Below are 21,949 nucleotides of genomic sequence, written 5' to 3'. Positions count from 1 at the left end.
ATGAGCTAATCTGAAGCCAGGAGCCAGGAGCCAGGAGCATCTTCTGAGTCTCCCATGTGGGTGCAGAGGCTTAAGTACTGGGCCATCTTTCGCTGCTTTCCCTGGTGCACCGGCAGGGACTGGAATCAGTGCCTATATGGGATGCTGACACTGCAGGTGTCATAGCATCTGGTCCCATCATAGGTGCTTTAGATGAACAGGTGTCTTAGTGCCAGCGTTTGGGTTATCCAGTCAGTTTTATTGGAACTTCCTATTGTTTTTGACCTGAGTAAAGATTGGAAATGAACTGAATCTAGTATTAAATGTATACCATGTTGGAAAACCCTAGTTGGAGACATGAATTATTTGATTATTACAGAAATCCCAACTGTAAAAGAAATGTGCCAAGGGATTCCAATACAATCCCATCAAGGTGGCATGTACCAATGCCATCTCACTAGTCCAAGTGATCACTTTCAGTTCACAATTGATCACACTGATAGGTCTAAGAGTCAAAGGGATCACACAAACAAGACAAGTGTCTGCTAATACTAACTGATAGAATCAAAAAGGGAGAGAACAATCCATCATGGGAAGCCAGATACACAGCAGACTCATAGAATGGCAGATGTCCTAAATAGTGTTGTTTTCTGGTCAGAGATAATCATCTGTTCATGGAATGACAAAAGTGTGCGCCATAACAAATCTCAAAATATTAATACATTTGTGTCCATACACATACAATTTATGTTTCTGGGACAGTTATTTGAGGTAACTAAAATTTTCTTCTACCTTTACATATCCTTGCCTACCCACAAAAACACATAGATTAAAAAAAATTATCCATTAAATTGGAGATTTGGAACTTACCTAAGAAGAGAGAGAGAACTTCCATTTTCTGGCTCAATGCTCACGTGTCTACAACAGCCAGGACTGAGGCTGAAAACAGGAGCCAGGAGCTTCATCTGGGTCTCTCATGTGGACCATCCTCTGCTGCGTTTCCTAGGCCATTAGCAGGGAGTTGGGTTGGAAGTGGAGCAGCCAGGACTTGAACCTGTGCCCATATGGGATGCCAGTATCACAGGGGGTGGCTTTACCTGCTGAGCCACAACACAGGCCCTCATCATTTCTTTTGTAGATCTAATACTGAGGGTTCTTACCAAGGATTGAGCTACATACTTCTGGCTTGTTGCACAATTAAAGCTACACAGAAAGAATCCAAAATGTACTCATTGAATGAATAATTAAAATTAAATTAAAATCACTATTCTAAAATTAAATTTTTAAAATTAAATTTGATTTAAATTAAATTTTTAAAATTAAATTCATTAATTTAAAACATCTTTCTAGTATGTTCTTCAAAGGATTGGAGGTAGCAGATTTATGCACAAAGCATTAGCATCCCCATAGAAAGATCAAGAATAATTTAATAATGTGTAGTTGTACAAACCAAGGATAATCATTATTAACATGTTTGGGTATATTCTTGTTGGGTATATTGTTTAAAAATATGGTTTTGATAATTTGGACACTATCTTATATATTTTTCAACTTACTATTATAAGTTAAAATTATGATTATTAAAATTTTTTCAGGTAACATTATTATAGTCAAGGCTTAATGTTTCACTAAGTAAAGAATTTGACAAATAAAAAGACTATCTTATATTTAAATGAATTCTGAGCATCATTAACTAACTGTATATAATATTGCTATTGGCTGGTTTATTTGTCATTCAGCCCTTGCCCAAGTTACTTTAACTTCTTGGCAAATACAAATGACCATTGTTAGGACTCTGAATGACTCTTTTTTGAGCAGGAAGGAAGAGAAGACTTTAGGTACAATAATTGTTCCAGTAAAGTATCCCAAATCAGTATACTGTGTGACTGCTCTTAATTAAGCTAAAACAAAACAGCTTATATGTCCTAATGATCATCTAAAACAGCGATATACTACAAATGTGAAGGAAGTAGTTTACAAAATACTGAGTTCATCAGAAGCTTTTGTACCATAGAAGCATTTATGGTGGCAAGGACAGCTTTTCAGATAGTGTCATTCCTATGTATTATTATGAAACAGGTGTATATATGCATTTATAGTTACATACAAAGGCAGCAGTACCCCCCACCTTCATCTGGAATTGCAAAGGGAATAGAGAGGAATCAAAGCCCACCACTGTGAATAGCATTTAGCTAAGACTGTACACGGATACTGCCCTAATCCATTTAGCATTGGAATCATATTCCAATAGGATGCAATTTTGGACATTAGGAGTCTGGCTACTGTTCCCATCTAAAAATAACCCAGATGCTCAGCTCCAAATGAAACAGTGTTGTTAGCAGTAATTGGAGTGCTTTAGAATAGAAGCTATCTCTTTCTGCATTTGATCATTGTACCCTCACGGCCCCTACCCATGCTTCCCTCACTGGCATGCAGAATTCCCCTGCTGTGCAGAACCGGTGTGTCCTTACTTCATTACCCTGCGTGGTGCAGAGCCGTGTGTGGCAGTTTCCCGTTGGGTGCTTCACAAGGTCAGGGAAATGTGGGAACGAGGAGTGCTGAGAGTGCACTTCCACTCCTCCAGATTGAAATCGCAGGGGTGCTGGCAGCTGTCTCGCTGAGGAACATCTGAGCAGGTGTGTTAAAACTTCATCTTTGCACTGTCAAATGCCAGGTGGTAGTGCATGCTTGTTTGCCATTTGTGTTGAAATAAACCAGCAGAAACAAGCCCGTGTCAGTTCACAAGGGAGGAAGCAGAAACTGACTTGACTCTGATACTTGACTCTGGCTCTGATATTTAGTAATGTGCAGTGAATATGATGTGGGGTCTGAAAAATGAATCCTTTCTTCCCAGTTTTTTTTTTTTTCACTTTTCTTTTGGAGAACTGAGAGATACAACTGTTATCAACTATTGTAGGTGCCTGGAATCTCAACCATGGCTCTCTCCTGCTTTTAGCTATAGATAGTCAAGTTCAGGAAATGGTACAAAGATAATCAGAACAAGAAGGTGAAGTGACTAAAAAAATTTTTATTTTCTTGCTGAATCCTTGCACATTTTAACCTTTTCTTACCATGGAGGATGATTTAGAAACCTCCAAAATGAAGCCTGCACTGTTTAGAAACCTAAATGCTGGCTTTGATTTATCCAAAACCAAACCATATCAAACCAACCCCCCAAAATCTACTAAGAAATTAGGTCTTTGGTTTTGAATATTTATGCCATCATAGTCTATCAGTGCTATTTGTTCTTTCTTTATTTTATTTTTTATTTATTTGACAGGTAGAATTACAGACAATGAGAGAGAGAGAGAGAGAGAGAGAGAGAAAGGTCCTCCCTCCATTGGTTCACCCCTCAAATGGCCGCCATGGCCAGTGCTGTGCCGATCCAAAGCCAGGAGCCAGGCACCCACCCTGGTCTCCCATGTGGGCACAGGACCCAAGCACCTGGGCCATCCTCCACTGCCCTCCTGGGCCACAGCAGAGAGCTGGACTGGAAGAGGAGCAACCGGGACAAGAACCCGGTGCCCATATGGGATGCCAGCACCACAGGTGGAGGATTAACCAAGTGAGCCGCGGCACAGGCCCCATGTTCCTTAAAGAAGCAACAAGAGTGGTAGACATTTAGCCTAGTAGTTAAGATGTTATGGCCGGTGCCACAGCTCACTTGGCTAATCCTCCACCTGCGGCGCCAGCACCCAGGGTTCTAGACCCGGTTGGGGTGCTGGATTCTCTTTTTTTTTTTTTTTTTTGACAGGCAGAGTGGACAGTGAGAGAGAGAGACAGAGAGAAAGGTCTTCCTTTGCCGTTGGTTCACCCTCCAATGGCCGCCGCGGTGGGCCTGCTGCGGGCGCGGTGCGCCAGCCGATCCGATGGCAGGAGCCAGGTGCTTATCCTGGTCTCCCATGGGGTGCAGGGCCCAAGCACTTGGGCCATCCTCCACTGCACTCCCTGGCCACAGCAGAGAGCTGGCCTGGAAGGGGGGCAACCGGGACAGGATCGGTGCCCCAACCGGGACTAGAACCTGGTGTGCCGGCGCCGCAAGGCGGAGGATTAGCCTAGTGAGCCACGGCGCCGGCCGGCGCTGGATTCTGTTCCGGTTGCTCCTCTTCCAGTCCAGCTCTCTGCTGTGGCCCAGGAGTGCAGTGGAGGATGGCCCTTGTGCTTGGGCCCCGCACCCGCATGGGAGTCCAGGAGAAGCACCTGGCTCCTGGCTTTGGATTGGTGCGGCGCTGGCCGCAATGCACCGGCCGTATTGGCCATTTTGGGGGGTGAACCAACGGAAAAAGGAAGACCTTTCTCTCTGTCTCTCTCTCTCTCATGTTTAACTCTGCCTGCCCCCCCCCAAAAAAGATGTTGTGTCCTGTATCAAGACTGCATGGGTTTGATACCTGCTCTAGCTCCTGCTGTGAGTACAATGTGTATGTTTAATTTTTGTGCAGGAAATGGATCGCACATGAAAGGAATTAGAAAATTTACTATCCCCAGGTCTTTAAAAATAAAAAATCAAATGTACCTATGGAATAATAATTTGCATTCATAGCAGGATTTTCTTTACAAAATCCTCAATAGTCCAGTATTGATAATGCAGTATTGAATATGCAGAATCGTGGAGAAGCCTCTGCACAGCAGTAAGTGGAAGTGGGCCTGGAAGGCTTGACTGTAGAGGCTGTGGACATAGAGGAGGACCTAGAGCCTGGAAGTAGCCTCTGTGGGGGCCATGGGAGGAAGCACAGGGGAGTGGGAGAAGCAGCAGCAGGGAATACAGCGACAAGGTAGACCTTAGATGCACTCAGGTGGCCCCACAGGAGATCAGGAAAAGGGCATGGAGGTGTCCTGGGAAGGCAGACATGAGTCTGAAAGTGTATAACATTGCAAGCATCAGGAAGGCAAACAGCAGCGATGACCTGGGGTCCCAAATATGTCAATGGCTTCCCATCGCATGTAAAATAAAACCCCAAATCCCTACCCAAACCTGAAACATTCTACACAATCCAGCTCCAGCTTTACCCATTAGCCTCATCTGTCTACATTGCTACTGCACTGTGGTTCTTCCAAAATGTCAAGGCCTTTTCCAAAAGAAGGCTTCTTTACAATGGCCTTTGTCCTCCTTCTCCCCTACTACTTCTACTTCTCCAAGTTTCAAGTTCAGTATCACCTTATCCAACAAGGCCTTTCCTGATCTTTTGAAAAAAATGTTTTTATTAATATTGGGGCCAACATTGTGGCATAGTGGATTACACCATCTGCAGTACCAGCATCCCATATGGGCGCTGGTTCAAGTCCTGGCTGTTCCACTTCCAATCCAGCTCCCTGTAAAATGCCTGAGAAAAGCAGTGGAGGACGGTCCAAGTACTTTGGCCCCTGCACCCACATGGAAGACTCGGAAGAAACTCCTGGCTCATGGCTTTGGCCTGGTCCAGCCCCAGCCATTGCAGCCATTTGGGGAGTAAATTAGCAGATGAAAGACCTCTCTCTCTCTTTGTGACTCTGCCTTTCAAATAAATAAAATAATTTTTTAAATTAAGAAAAATGTTAATGTATTTTATATAATATTTTACATATGTAATTTCTATAATTTATTTTATTTTATTAATATAAAAAGAACAGATTTCTTATATTTCATAGGTATAGTTCTAAGATGATAGCCATACTTCCTTCCCCCCACCTCTCTCTCTCATCCTTCCTTTTTATTCTTTAATTTTTATAAAGACATAATTTCAGTATCCCCTATAATCATAGGATTAATTCACCACTAACCATAGTATTCAACAAGAAAAAGTAGGAGTGTAAATAAGAGCTAAAAACAATAATAGCACAGGATGTCCATTTCATTCCTATACATTTTTTTGTATTCTATGTGAATGGCCACATATCAGAGAAAAGATGATGTTTGTCCTTTTGGAACTTGCTGCTTTCACTAAGCACAGTGGTTTCCAGTAGCATCCATTTTGTTGCAGAAGACAGGATTTCATTGATTTTATGGCCATACACTAAGTAAAAGAGCTAACAAATAGAAAAACAAGACAAAACACTGTTCTTCAACAGAAGAGACAAGGGCTGTAAACAATCATTGAATCTCAAAATGTCCATTTCACTCCAATACATTACATTTTAGGTACTCTATTAGTTACCCTCAATCAGGGAAAACATGATATCTGTCTTTTTGGGACTGACTTATTTCACTAAGTATAATGGTTTCCAGTTGCATTCATTTTGTTGCAAAAGACAGGATTTTTTTTTTTTTTACAGCTGAGTAGTACTCCATAGTGTATATATACCACATTTTCTTTATCCAGTCATCAGTGGATGGACATCTGGGTTTATTCCATATCTTAGCTAATGTGAATTGAGCTGCAGTTAATATGGATAACTCGTTCATATGGTGATTTCAGTTTGTTTGGGTTAATTTTCAGGAGCGGGATGGCTGGGACATATGATAGATCTCTTAATTTAGAGAAGTATAACCCTGTTTAGTTCCACTCTCACAGTCTTCTTGAGCCCAGTATCTGTTCTTTGTAGTGGTTGTCACAGTATGGAATTATTTTTCTGTGATGTTGCATTCCCCAAGACTGTAGGGCACATTAGAGGCAATGACTGTGTCTTGTTTGATCATTAGATCCATAATTCCCAGTGTAGTACCTGCAAATACTCAATATGTGTTGAATTAATAAATTCACTATGATAGAATGAAAACAATGAAAGATTTCATGTGAAAACAAAATAGATGCTAGGAATTTGTATGTAGCTAACAGTAATATAGTACTGGAAACAAGGCAAATAATAGATAACTGGAACTAGACAATGATTTGGCCTTAAGAATTCCTGCTTTCTAAAACTAGGGCATGGCCGGTGCTGCAGCTCAATAGGCTAATCCTCTGCCTGTGGCACCAGCACCCCGGGTTCTAGTCCCGGTCAGGGCGCTGGATTCTGTTCCGGTTGCTCCTCTTCCAGTCCAGCTCTCTGCTGTGGCCTGGGAGTGCAGTGGTGGATGGCCCAAGTGGTTGGGCCCTGCACCCACATGGGAGACCAGGAGGAGGCACCTGGCTCCTGGCTTCGGATCAGCGTGGTGCGCTGGCTGCAGCGCGCTGGCCGCAGCGGCCATTGAGGGGTGAACCAATGGAAAAGGAAGACCTTTCTCTCTGTCTCTCTCTCTCTCACTGTCCACTCTGCCTGTCAAAAATAAATAAATAAATAAAACTAGGGAACCAAGGATTAGCATAAATATTATCAAAACAAATGTGATGCCCAGTTCCTTAAACATGGAATTGGATGTTTAAGTTCTGAATTAAGACGTAGCTAATCTTGGGGTCCAAAGGTAACTATATTGACACATGAAGTGCTATATGGCTTCAACCTTAGAGAGAAGGTTATCAAGAACTTTGGTACAAAGGCTTTCTATCAATACTCTATTTCTTCTCTCCAGGAAACCTTTTTTTTTTTTTTAAAGGAAAAAAAAAAAGCTCCATCCTTCTACTGAGCTTTTCTAGAATATCCCTTTTATTCTAATATTGTATTGAAATTTTCTGTGTGTCTCTTTCACAGCATATACCTATCAAAGCAGCTCCAATCATTTTTATATCTCCAGTGCTTAGCAAAATGCCTATGTATAAGATAAACAGCACAACCATCCTTTTTCAATTACCATTGCATTTACAGTTGGGAGCAGCCTGATCTCATTGTTGCCTTTCTAACTACATTATAGACTCCCAGGGGGAAGAGATGGATTATGTCTAAACTATTGTGTCTTCTACTTTACCTTAGAAAATGTCCAAATAAAGCTTATGCTTCATCAATTGCTGTTGACTAGTTACTTGATTGATGGTTGGGGAATGTGCGACGGACCACTAGACAGAACAGGGATACTGACATGTTCACTCCATCTCGAGTGCCCATGAAAGACACTGTGAATGAATCACAGCATTCCTCCTGATCCCTTCTCAACACTGTGTTCAGGCAGTTACCACCAGTCCAGCAGAGTCGTTATACGAGATGAAACCAAACTGACCTCACTCAATTAAAATCTTGGCCTCCAGAGGAGCTGACTTATTTGGGTTTTGGAAGTGACCTCCAGATAGCTATGGGTTAGACAAGAGACTGCTTGAATGTTCAGTTTGCACTTAGGATTCTGGAAAGAAAAGCTATGCTTGCCTCACATAGTGTGCTCAAGATCAGTAAAATGAGGTATAACATGTATATGTGGTTATTTTCTTTTGTAATGAAGTCAGAGAGAAAGAATGGCTATGAGAGAAAGAATGAGGACAATTTGAGGCTAAGGAAGAGGAATCTTCCCCAACTGAGCTTCTGTACTAACACTAGTTAATATTTTGTTATGCACTATTCTAACTACTTTAAGTGTGTTATTTAATCCTCACAACCCCCATGTGACCTAAGGACTACTATCACCCCCAACGTAGATGAGCAGCCAGAGACCCAGGGAGGTTAAACAACCTGTTACAATCACCTATGGTATATTGTGTATCACATAGGATCCCATCAGAGAACAGAGAGCACACTCAGATTTGCCAGATTTAAGGAGACTGTAAACTTGAAAATCCAGAAAACAGGGCTGTGTAGAGAGGGTCACCCAAACAAGACTTTGGATCTTTAGATTATGAATGCAGCTGGCGTAAGACAACTCTACAGGAGAGAGAGAGTGGAGGTGTCAGAACTCACTCTCCTTTCTCCCTCAGTTTCCTAATGGTGATTTCTACTAGGTAGCAGAAGGGTAAAGAAGCTGATGTGATCCACCCATTGGTAAGCCTCTAGAGACCCAGGACAGAAGGAGAAAGGTAGGTGGGGGGTGAGCTGCAGTGGGAGAGGGATTTGAACTTAATCTGATTCCTGGACAGATGTTCTTCCCAATTATACATGTCTGCCTGTCTCAGTACAAAGTGCTTAATGAGGGTTAGTCCCAATCTAATGAAGGCTTGAATGGCCAGTGAGGGATTCCAGTTTTTCCTGAATTAATGGAAAAACCCAGTAGGTGGATGCTGCTACACATGCTTCTCTATGGGGAGATCTAGATGCCATTCATGAATGGCCTGCTTTAGATGAGCTTACTCAGTACCTTTAAGAGGTGGCAGGGAGGTCTCCTTTTATTTTGTTACCTCTTGTAGCTAATTATGTTTCTCAGAGGAGTCTGAGCCCTGCAGCTGCTGGAGATGACTCTCCAGGTAACATGAGCATCAGTCTGGGGCCAGCCTGCATTTCATTTTGCTGCCTTGTCATGTTCTGTCCAATCTCACAGAACAGGAAGAACATTCATTTACAACACCTCATTCCACTTCCACGGCAAAGCCCCAGAGAAACAAAGTGCTTGGCTCACTCCTGGAAAATGGCTTTCTTTCCAGATGGAGCTTAAGGAATGTATAGGAAAAGAGGCAGCCTAAACATTAACATAGATCTGTGCTCTCAGCTGATTTGCAGAGAGCATCTGAAGCTGTGTAATGCAGCCTACCATGGAGTTGTGAGAGCTGTGGGAATGATGAGTGATTTCAGTTATGCAGTTATTTATTGAATGCCTACCATGGAGCAGACACAGGCTGCCGTGATGAATGCAACAGATGTGGTCTCACCACACCATTAGAATTTTATTTTTAAAAGTATAAATTGCCATTTGAGATTGAAGGAGGTATCTTTCCCTCCCTTCAGGAATATAAGAGAGGGCAAGGAATCAAGCTTTAAAAAATCATAGATGTGAGAAACCTAAAAATTCATATTGCATAATAGCCTTTCTAGCAACGATCACTTAAAACCTGACAGTGAAATGTGTGCATATACCAGATGGCATGTGTGCATTATGCTTTTTATTATATAACTTGAATGCACACTTAGCTGCATCCTGTCTTCCTCAAAGGGATTTCTTGCTTTCTTTATACTTAGAGAATTCCTGCAGATTCAGCTAGGAGAATTGATGACAATAACAGCAACAGAAATATTCACTCTATTAGGAGTGAATATTTACCCTGAGTTCCAGGTCACTCTAACTACTCCATAGTGCATTCTGGACTCTATTCAGGCTCCTCCAATTTTCCACAGAATGCAAAGGGAGTTTCTGTAGAAGCACAAAACTTTAAAGATGATTTATGAATCAATAAACTGTGGCTCTGAGGCCAAATATCAATATCATCTAGAGAGTCCAATAAATAGCTGTGGAGCACCTACTATCTGAAAGGCAGGCAGCCAGGAAAAGCATGTGGATAAGAGTGCAGAATCTGGGTGTGGGTTTTTGCCCTAGCACTTAAGACACCACTTGAGATGCCTGCATCCTGTTTTGGAGTGCCTGGGTTCAAGTCCTGGCTCCACCACCAGTTCCAATTCCAGCAGCCTACTAATGGACACCCTGGGAGGCAGCAGAACCCGGCTCAAGTACTTGGGTTCCTGCCACCCTGTGGGAAACCTAGATTTAGTTCCTGATTCCTGGCTTTGGCCTGGCCCAACCCTGACTGTTGTAGGACTTGGGTAGTGAACCAGAGAATGGGAGAGTTCTCTTTGTTTCTCTCACTTTTTGTCTCTCCCTCTGTTTCTATCACTGTCTTTCTGCCCTTCAAATAAATAAATAGATTTTTTTCTTTGCAAAAAGAGTGCAGAATCTGAAATTAGATATGTGAATACCTAGCCAAAAGGTGGAATCTCCCAAGTCTCAGTTTTCTTCACTTGAAATAAAAATAACACCTCCTTCAAAAGATACTTGTAAGAACCAAATAACACAATGTAGGGAGCACAGAGCCTGGCACATCATGAACACGTGATGAATATTATCTAATCCTACGAATGTTCTTATAATCACCACAATTTTGCATGATTCCCTCTTCTCAAAGTAAATGAGTCTCAAGGATATTGAGGTTAACCCTGTCTGAGGGCTGCTTTGTTAGACACAGTCAACAGATGAAAAGTTTGTAAGTTTAGCAATGATTTCAAGGTGAAAACACAAATATACAATCCAGATGGTAACTCATAAGTGAAATAAAATGAAATCAAATGTTCAGAGAAGGTGGAGACTTAGTTAAGAGAAATTACCCACGATACAGTGTCACCATGGTAGCTCTGATTTATTGCTAACATACTAGGACACAGATGGGGAGGAAACTGATGAAGAGAAGCCCCTGACCAGCTGTAGGCAATAATGTTCAAGGATCTCAAATGCCATGTCATAGATGGGACACAGGTGTTGCCTGGTTGGATTTGGGAGTCTGGGCTCAGGATGACTGAGCTGAGTGAGCCAAAGAGAAAAAAAATGCAACTATCCAAGAGAATGTGTCCGGGTTGCACTCAAGAGACCAAATTTGCCTTTCTGGAAACAGTCTAAAAGAGAGAGCTAAATAAATGTAACAAGAGATGGAGAGAAGTTAAGGCAGAAATGAAGCCCAGAAGATCCAGCAATAGTCTCTAAACTAGGAAAGGATTCTCTCTCTCTCTCTCTCTCTCTCTGTGTGTGTGTGTGTGTGTGTCTGTTCTAGCTGCACATTGTTTGAGATGAAGATGCTTTTCTTTTGTGCTAGGAGATGCTGGATAGTGCTTAGAGCAGCTAAAGAAGTTTGGGAAAGATTTCAAAATCTACTCCAGATCATGCTAAGGGAGTTCTACTTGAAGGAGCTGAGAGTTTATCTCAGTTCAGATATCTGTGCTAGAAGATGACCCCTAATAATTGTTTTTACATCCTCATTCTCATAGAGCTTGGCTCTTGCCACATCATGATTTCTATTTTAGTTCATTACTGTTTTCTCTCTCTCTCTTTTTTTTTTTTTTTTTGGACAGGCAGCGTTAGACAGAGAGAAAGGTTTTCTTTTCGTTGGTTCACCCCCCAAATGGCCAGCACGATGCACCAATCCGAAGCCAGGAGCCAGGTGCTTCCTCCTGGTCTCCCATGCGGGTGCAGGGCCCAAGCACTTGGGCCATCCTCCACTGCCTTCGTGGGCCACAGCAGAGAGCTGGACTGGAAGAGGAGCAACCGGGACAAAATTTGGCACCCCAACTGGGACTAGAACCTGGGGTGCCGGCGCCACAGGCGGAGGATTAGCCTAGTGAGCCATGGCACCGGCCTTTCTAATTGTGAAACTTCTTGAAGGCAGGCTTTGTATCTTTGACTTCCATGCTGTCAAAACAAAACAAAAAAAGACAAAGACGTGGTAAATGAAGTGCAGTTTTGGATGAGAAGTTTATTACTAGAAATGCCTAAAGGACTTGGGCTTCAGGCTCAGGTAGCAAGTTGCTTTTCTCCTATACTAGAATTAGACGCCCGGTAATGGGTCATTGATAACTTGACACGCAGTAATGGAAGCTTCCCAAGTTCCTTTTCTCTGTCCTTTTCACTTCTGTCTCCTCAGACTTACCGTGTCTTTGGGCCACAGCATTAAATGTGTGTTTAGTGAATGAAAAGCTGCTAACTCCTCTTTGCAGGACAACATTGGATGAAGCCTTTGGAGGTGGAACTTTTTCCTGTGTCATGGTAGCCTTGTGTTCCAGGGCAGTAAGCTGTTTTGGCACTGTGGAAATCTACCCCATTTCCTGGGAGTTGCTTAGCGTAGCCATTTTACCTTGCAGAGCCCAGAGCCAAAGAACATACCCTGGCCATCACATGTGGCCAGCGGAGGGCAGCAGAGAGCTGTGGAGCATACTCCAGTTTCCTTCTAGGGGGCATTGAACTACCTTAGGCAGCCAAGTGCCCAGACTGTGGAGAAGTTTAGGAGCTGACACTCTGAAGTCTTGAAGTAGATTAATGGGAATGCTCATTAGAAACTAGAAACCTTGGTGAGCATGTGGAGAAAGGACCAATGTAGCACCATAACACAATCCTTTTACTTTCTGTAGACCACTGAAGGCCCTGGGGAGACAGGTGAGGCACATCTTCTGCAGGACCTCAAAGAGAGCCTCAGTTGAGTCTTAGGCCCTTTGTCTTCACCGTCTTAGGGAATTTGGTGGCTCAGGATTTTGCAATAATTCACTTCTCATCCTTTGTCCCCATTTCTTTCCCAACCCAAACCTCCCATTTCTGTTTCAACTATTGTTTTGTAATCAGCGGCCACACTACTGGCCATCTAACCTCAGTTTACTGCCATGATAAGTGGGAGTTAGGAGATGTTTCTCCCTGTGTTTAGTCCTTGCTTTATTGAGGTTTAGCTTACTGGCTAAATGAGCCTGGGTTCTTTCTTGTGACTTGTAAGTCCCACGTTGTGATGCCTAAAGTGATGTTCCAGTCTCTTTTTATTAAGGCTTCCAGGAAGAAAATATCTTCACACATACAATAATAAAAAGTAATCATCTTCCAAGTGTGAGAAAGAGAATACAAATCTCTCACTATTTTTTATTTTATTATGTCCACCCCTGTTGGTGCCTTCACTCCAGCTGTTAACAGCCAGTGGAACCAATTTTGAGTTCCTATTGTTGACCTTGATGGAATTACTGACAATGGGCTTCTTAACATTTAAAAAAGAGACAACATTCCAATGTCCAGCTTTATGTTGTTCAAGTTCATTGGCCAATAATTATATCTTACCCATGTCTTTGTGCTTTTATCATATATGTTTATCATTTCTCAAGGAAGCATAATGAATATCCTTATTGGCTTGTACCTCCTTGCCTGGTGAGTTAGCTTTCTAAGTAGCTTATCATGCCTTTCTGTCCTTAGTCGGTTAGCAATAGGTGCTATTGAATGACTGGATGAGTGACTGCCTATTATAATTACCATCTGCCCTTTCCATTCTAGGACCTTTCTGTCTCCTCAGTTGAATAAAGGAAATAGTTGTTGTCCTATCTTTCCATCCTTCAAGAGATGTAAGTGTGAAGTTGGATACTGGTTAGCTTAGCCTCTCATCCTGCTTGGCTTAATTTCTGTACCCTGGGAAGGAATGTGACCCTATGATGCACTTTCTGTTTGATTCTTTTCTATCTGGAATTTGATGGTTTTCCCATCTTATCATCACAATCACATCCTCTCCCTTGGGCTTGGTTTCTTACAGGAAAGAATTAGAATCCATCAGTGAGTGGCTATCACAGAGAAGCAAGTTTGGGTTCAATTTAAAGAAGTATTATCTGACAGTTACACCTGCTCATACATAGATGGGGCTGATTCACAAGGGGTGAACTGCAGTCGCTGGAGGTTTGGGTACACACTGGAAGGCTGCTTGTCACCACTGGTTGTCTCTGATGGACAGATTCTTTGTTTTTAGAAACTACAGCATTCAATACATGTAGTGATTATGGGAAATATGATCTGGAACTCAAGCCAACAGAATAGTGCAATGCATTTAAAAAGCGATATCTAACTTCTCTCTGCCAGACAAATAAATTAGCATTCATTGATCTCCTGTGCACTTATGTCCTTTAGTCTGTGCAAATAACTGTTAGGTGAGGTTTATTCTTGTCATTCACAAGTAAAGAAACTGAGACCCTGGAGGGTTTAAGTCAATTGTCTCGATTCCCAATGTAGCAGAGTCCAAATCTGTAGCCACATCTGTCTGAAGATCTGTCTGTTCAACACATCAGGCCACCTTTCGTAAGGAAATAATGGCTCTACTTATGAAGTTCTGTCCTTTTGAATGACAGTCACAAGAAACATGTACAACTGTAATTCATGATCGGGGAGCAGTTTTAATTTTTTTTAACTTTAATGAATATAAATTTCCAATGTACAGCTTATGGATTACAATGGCTTCCCCCTCCCATAACTTCCCTCCCACCCGCAACCCTCCCCTCTCCCGATCCCCCTCCACTTCCATTCACATTGACCAGCTTCATTTTACATTTACCCCAGCACATGAATACAGTCAGTTCTCATCTTCATGTCAGCAAACAGAATGGATGTGGTGCTCAAAGAAGGTGAAAAATAATTGACTAAGATTAACCAGAGTTGCAAGGATTTCATGGCTGGCTATGCCGTGAGAATTGTAAGGCAGTGAGAAGAATGGATTCTTCTAGAAGACAGCAGCTTTCGTCCTTGCTATTATGCTCGCTGAGTCTGTCTCTCCTTCTTTAGACACAGCATGTGCACTGGGTGAAGCATTGGAGGGCAGATTATAAATCTAGCTATGATTAGATGATTGATACCATTAATTTGTGGCTTGAAGAACTGAGAGGTCCCAGTCACCCAAAAGAACACGGAGATACCATTTGCCAGTGCTTTCCAGAACCCTGGAGCATATCCAGTGAGCTTATTGATGGTTATTTCCTTTTTGTTGAAATAGACATTGCAACTTGCTGTGTATTCATTTGTTTTCCAGGTTAGCTCTTGCAATTTGCTTTGAATGTGCAGAGAGGGATTTTTCAGGAGTAGCATCTGAGCCATAACAAGGAATAGTATCTGGCAGTCTTTTCTGATTTGTCACTGAAGGCTTATCTCGCCACAGGAACACTGCCATATATCATAGAGATATATTCCCTTTCCATGCATTTTAAAACCCTGTTTGTCTCTTCTTTGTTTTGCAAACACTGACATGGTTTACAGCTGTTGGTTTTAATAATAATACTGCAGCAACTGAATTACATCACTCTGAACCTGGCACTTTTCTAAGAGCTTTTTATCACACAAGAACTCAGTAATGATTCTCATTTTTTAGAGGTAGAAACTTCACCAAATTTATTTTAATTCCCTCATAGAGTAGGAAAAAATTTGGTGAATAAAAATCTCAGCATATTTAAAATGAATATATAATATTAACATAACAAAACAAAAAGTTTCAAATAATAGTATTCTAGAAGTTATTTGTAGAGTTATATGTACTATTTGCCCTCAGTGTTAGACATGGTTTAACAATTTCTGCAGGTAATCAGAATCCATAGGTCCATCTAGTTAAATATATTGTGAAGTTACTGTGGTTCTGTAAAAAGCAACTTGTTCAGCAATACGACCAGAATGCAGACAGGGATGCAGGTTGACAGATTCTCTAGAAAGAATAATTTATGGATTTTTCTGGGATCTAGAAAGAGAAAAATTTTGGGTTATGGGAAGTGTTATGGAGAACCAGGGAGCTATGTGTAGAGAAACTTTTAAAGAAACACTGGGACCGCCAGCACTGAAGAACTCAGGCAAGTGACTTACATTGCAACCAGAGCATCCAGCTGTGAAGTTCTATGAAGCAGAAGCCTCAATGGACTGACTCTTCCCAACCTGTCCTCATGGCTTTTTGTTTACATTCAGAGTTCTTTCCTTAAATGGATGAATGCTTGTTTTTTTTAAGTGAATAGAAATAATATTTCCTTTGAAATATAATTATGATCTTATTTACTCTTGCCAAACCTGTGTGTCATTTGAAGCAATTGATGGCAATACCAAACTTAGTTTCTTATTGCTGCTTTGAAGCATGGATAACCCACACTCCTTTCAAAGCAGTGATTAGATGCCGCATTTGACATCCAGCAGAATGCAGATTTAACATGATGAAGGTGGCATTTTTTTCTGTCGGTATGGCCAAGTTACTCTGGTATCTCTCCAGATATACAGATTATTATCCATTTCTTTGCCTAAATCCATGTAATCTGTGGAGTTGATAATCTCAGTTGAGAGCTCTGGGAGATCATTTCATAGTACTCTGTTTCAAAGTTTAATGAGGGTCATTCACAACATAACCCTCATTATGAAGAATAGAAAGATTAATAAGCTAACTCAAGTAAGCGTAGCCAGAGGATTCTGTAACACCACCTCTTCTTCTGACAACACAAGCTTAGTATGAAGCTGTTTCCTGAAGCTAAACCTGACAAGCAACTCTTAATAATGCCTAACCTATCCCATGTAGATACCATATTAATTCTCAAAATGTATCCTAGATCATAGATAAACATCTGAACTAAAGGTACTCTAACTACTTCCGTGTCTAACCAGGAAAACATTGACCTCCATGGTATACAGTGTCATGTCTCCTAATTCTCCTTTGTTCCTATATTCTATTGCATGTACAAAGCATACTGTAGTGGTCCAAAATACCCTTATTGAAAATTAAAAAGACTGACTATATCAAATATTGCCAAAGGTATAGAGCAACTGGAACTCTCATTCACTGTAGATGAGAATGTGAAATGTTAGAGCCACTTTACACAACAGTTGGGGGTAGTGGTGAGCATGTGGAACAGTGGCGAAGATGATTCTGGAGATGCTGCATCCCCTATCAGTGTAACTGTGTTCCAGTCCCAGATCCACTTCTCACCCAGCTTCTGGGGAGGCAGCATACCCGGGGAGGCAGCAGGTAATAGCTCAGGTAGTCAGGTCTCTGACATGGAAGACCCAGGTTCTTTTATTTTTTTAAGATTTATTTATTTGAAGGGCAGAGTTAGAAAGAGAGAAAGGGAAAGACAGAGAGAGAGAGAGAGAGAGAGAGAGAGAGAGAGAGAGAGAGATCTTCTATCTGCTGGTTCATTCCCCCAAATAGCTGCAACAGCCAAGGCTGGGCCAGGCCAAGGCCAAGAGCTAGGAGTTTCTTTTGGGTCTCCCACATGGGTGGCAGGGGTCCAAGCATTTGGGCCATCCTCTGCTGCTTTCCCAGGCACATTAGCAGGGAGCTGGGTCAGAAGCAGAGCAGCCAGAAGATGAACTGGTGCTCATATGGGATGCTGGCACCACAGGCTGCAGCTTAAGCAGCTATGCCACAGCACTGGCCCCAACCCAGGCTCTGACTTCAGCTTGGCCCAGCTCCAGTGTTGAAGGCATTTAGGAAGTAAATCAGCAGATAGAAGATCTCTCTTTGTCTGTCTCTCCATATTTCAAACAAAAAATGAAAATAAATAAAAATTAACAAAAGCAGTAGTAATTTGTTCCCTTTTTTTATAAGTTAAAACATGCAGAGGCCAGCGTAATGTCATAGCAGGTAAAGCTGCCAATTGCAGTGCTGTCATCCCATATGGGAACCGGTTCAAGCCCCAGCTGCCCCACTTCTGATTCAGCTCTCTGCTATGGCCTGGGAAAGCAGTAGAAGATGGCCCAAGACCTTGGGCCCCTGCACCTACGTGCAAGACCTAGAAGAAGCTCTTGGCTCCTGGCTTCAGATCGGCGCAGCTCTGGCTGTTGTGGCCAATTGGAGAGTGCACCAGTGAATGGAAGACCTCTCTTCTCTGCCTCTTCTCTCTCTGTGTAACTCTGACTTTGAAGTAAATAAATTAATCTTTAAAAACAAAAAGTTAAAACATGTACCTACCACATGACCCAGTCATTCCATTCTTAGATATTTATCCAAGGAAAATGAAAGTGTATGTCCACACAAAGATTTGTTCACAGAGGTTCACAGTGACTTTATTTGCAATACCCTCAAACTGGAAAGCGAATTGTGGTATATCCATACAGTGGAGTACTACTCAGCAGTAGCCATAAAAAAGAACAAACTATGGATATAATAACTTGCATGAATCTCAAAATAATTATACCGATTGCAAAAGCTCGATAACAAAGAATGTATACTGTATGATTCCATTTATGTAAAATTCTAGGAAATGCAAACTAATGTCTCATGACAGCAGATAATGTGGTTGCCCCAGGACAAAGGGCAGAGATCAGCTAATCATAGAGGACAATGAGGGGGTCTGGCGCTGTGGAGTAGCAGGTAAAGCTGCTGCCTGCAATGCCAGCATCCCATATGGGTGCCAGTTGGAAACCCGGCTGCTCCACTTCCGATCCAGCCCTCTGCTGTGGCCTGAGAAAGCAATAGAAGATGGTCCAAGTCCTTGGATCCCAGCACCCATGTGAGAGACCCAGAAGAAGCTCCTGGCTCCTGGCTTCAGATCAGCTTAGCTCAGCTGTTGCAGCCATTTGGGGAGTGAACCAGCAGATAGAAGACCTCTCTCTCTCTCTCTTTGCCTCTTCCCCTCTGTAACTCTGCCTTTCAAATAAATAAATACATAAATCTCTCCCTTTTTTTTTTCTTTAAAAAAAAGGACAATGAGGAATCTTTTTGGGGTCAGTGTCTTGATTATGGTGATGGATTCATATATATATACATATATATATATATAAAATCTCAAATGTCATCACATTTACACTTCATACAAGTTCAGTTTGTCAATGATATCTCATGAAACTGGGGGAATAAAGCAAAAAAAAAATACACTGAAATTATTCTACATGCAGTGCTTTCCTTTTAATATTCTATTACTACTGTTTACATGATGAGACACTTCTCCATTGGGGAAAAAAGATTTATTTATTTATTTGAAAGTCAGTTAGAGAGAGAGAGAGAATGAGAAATCTTCCATCTGCTAATTCACTCCTCAGAAGGCTGCAGTGGTCAGTGCTCACACAGGCTGAAGCCAGGAGACAAGAGCTTCATCCAGGTCTCCTAGGTAAGTGGCAGGGGCCCAAACACTTGGACCATCTTTGGCTACTTTTCCTAAGCCATAGCAGGGCACTGGATTGGAAGTGGAGCAGCAAGGACACAAACCAGTGCCCATAGGGGATGCTGGCATCGCAGGTGACGGCTTTACTCGCCATGCCACAGCCTGCCCTGAGAAGCTTCTCCTCTGAGACCAGTGTGCAGAGAACATGGGTCAGAACAGGGGCATTCGGGTCAGAGCTTGTAGATTCCTCTCTGCTCCTCAGCAGCTGTGCCGCGCTGGTAAATCTAATGTGTCATTCCCCCTCGCTTGGCTCTCATATAGCAGGGACCTACTAATAGAGCAACCTTAAAGAGGTATTTCAAGATGAAATTTGATGGAAGTCTGGAATTCCATGAACAGTAGCCATTATTATGGATGGATATATTTTATTGCACAAAGGTACTTCTGGAAGTTTGTGGAGAATGGAATTAAAAGAAAGTTTATTTTGGTGCAAATGTTTTTTGAAATCCATGCATACAAAGAGCTTTCAAAAAAGGTCATGAAAAATGGATTCAATGAAAAAAATGCATAGCTTCAAAGTTTTTTGTACCAAAGAAAACTTATCTGTTAATTCCATTTTTCTAGACTCTTTGAAGTACCCTTACATGTCGTTAAGAACCTATATTTTTTTATGAAACTGACACACATTTGCTGATAACTTTCTCAGCTTGATTTTAATTCTTTCTGATTCTCAACCAGTTACTGAGAGTAAAGTAACCCACAAAGAAAGTAGAATATGCCTAAAAATATAGATAATAAAAAATCACCTGCAGACACCTATTCACCTCCTCCACCACTTGTATACGCTAAGCTGGCAGCATAGGTCTAAGTGTGTTCAGCTGCTCTAAGTGGAAATCAGGATAATGCAGTGAATGTGTGTCAGGGTAATGTGAGAACTGCGAGATGGGTGATAAAGAAGTACTTGGGAGAGTGTGAACTTCGGATTTGATAGTCTGATTTCAAATTTGAACTCAGCCACTTATTATTTATATGTGAAGCTCTGGACAGGTTTATTAAACTTCTGTGAACCTGAGTTAATCCAAGTGTAAACTATAGTTAACAGGGCACATGTAAAAAACTAGTATTGAGAAGAAATAGCAGTATTAATATTAGATATACTTCCTAGGATAAATGTGTAATGTCTCCTCTCTTATTCTGGATAAGGCCAACTTAATGATGAATAAATATGTGATAACCCTGACTCTAATATTATTTTTAGAAATTATGCTTGTTTTAAAAATTACCTATGATAATGCCCTAGTAAGCTGATTCTAGAATAATTATGTTTGTGTGTATGTGTGTGTGTGTGAAGTGAGATTACGTCCCATTAATAATTATTTTAAGAGGAGAATTCTTGCCACATTTGAAAATTTCTAAATGCAGGAGGGGGTGAAAGCAATTTTTTTTTGTTTAAAAGTAGTGAAAGCAGGTGCCCAAAACTAAACCTCTAATTCCTAAGCAATCCCAAGTTCCTTGATCCCAGCTGTGTCTATTGTGGGGCGATCAGGTTAAAGGGGCCAACTGGGGCAGGAAGCAGGCCAGAGGGAGTCCAAACACGGAAGACTCTTCCGAGGAGGAGCGTCCTGGGCCAGCTCTGAGGCCGCTCTTTCAGGCAGCAGCAGCAGCAGCAGCAGCAGCAGCAGCAGCAGCAGCTTGGACGTGGCAGGTTTGCCAGAACTTTCCTTTTTTTGATTTTTTTCTAAAGATTTATTTATTTGAAAGGCAGAGTTACAGAGAGGTAGAAAGGGGGAGGGGTGGTGAGAGAGAAAGAGAAAAAATGTCTTCCCTCTGCTGGTTCACTCCTCAAACGGCTGTAACGGCTAGAACTGGGCCAAAGCCGTTATCCAAAACTGGATAACAGCCCAGCCATTCTTCAGTAGGTGAATGGATAAACAATAGTACACCTAGACAATGGAATGTTATTCAACTAAAAAGAAATGAGCTTTCAAGCCATGGCAAGACTTGGAGAAAAGCTTAAAGGCGTATTACTAAGTGGCAAAAGCCACCTCGAAAAAGCTATATATCATATGATCGCAACTCCATGACATTAGGAAGAGGTAAAACTATCAGCACAGCAAGATCGGTGGATGCCAGGGGTTGGGGGCAGGGGAAGGGGTAAATAGGCGGAGCACAGAGGATTTTTAGGGCTTGGGAAATGCTCTGCATGACACTATATGGTGAACACATGTCGTTGTATATCTAAACCCCTGTAATGTGCAACTCTCAGAGTGAGCCCTAATGTAAACTGTGGACTTTGTGTGACTATCAGTGCAGGTCATCAATTGTACCAGTACACCACACTGGTGGAGCATATTGATCATGGGGGAGGATATTCAAGGGAGGAAAGCATGGGACATATGGGAAGCCTCTACCTTCCTCCCAGTTTTGCTGTGAAGTTAAAGTTGCTTTTTTTTTTTTTTTTTTTTTTTAAATCAAGTCTTTTTTTTTTTGACAGGCAGAGTTAGAGACAGAGGAAGGTCTTCCTTTTTCCGTTGGTTCACCCCCTAAGTGGCCGCTACGGCCGGCACGCTGTGCCGATCTGGAGCCAGCTACTTCCTCCTGGTCTCCCATGGGGTGCAGGGCCCAAGCACTTGGGCCATCCTCCACTGCACTCCCGGGCCACAGCAGAGAGCTGGACTGGAAGAGGAGCAACTGGGACAGAATCCGGGGTGCCGGC

The 21,949-nt window shown here is 42.0% G+C and overlaps 1 protein-coding gene across 2 annotated transcripts in view; it reads left to right on the top strand.

Moving 5' to 3' along the window:
* PLPPR1 (phospholipid phosphatase related 1) overlaps positions 1–21,949 on the top strand; it is a 340,049-nt gene that overhangs the window by 89,238 nt on the left and 228,862 nt on the right. The gene's annotated exons all lie outside the window — the stretch shown is intronic.

The sequence above is a fragment of the Lepus europaeus genome, chromosome 12 (assembly GCF_033115175.1).
Source record: "Lepus europaeus isolate LE1 chromosome 12, mLepTim1.pri, whole genome shotgun sequence".
Taxonomy (NCBI): domain Eukaryota; kingdom Metazoa; phylum Chordata; class Mammalia; order Lagomorpha; family Leporidae; genus Lepus; species Lepus europaeus.
This window is presented reverse-complemented; position numbering and strand designations above follow the sequence as displayed.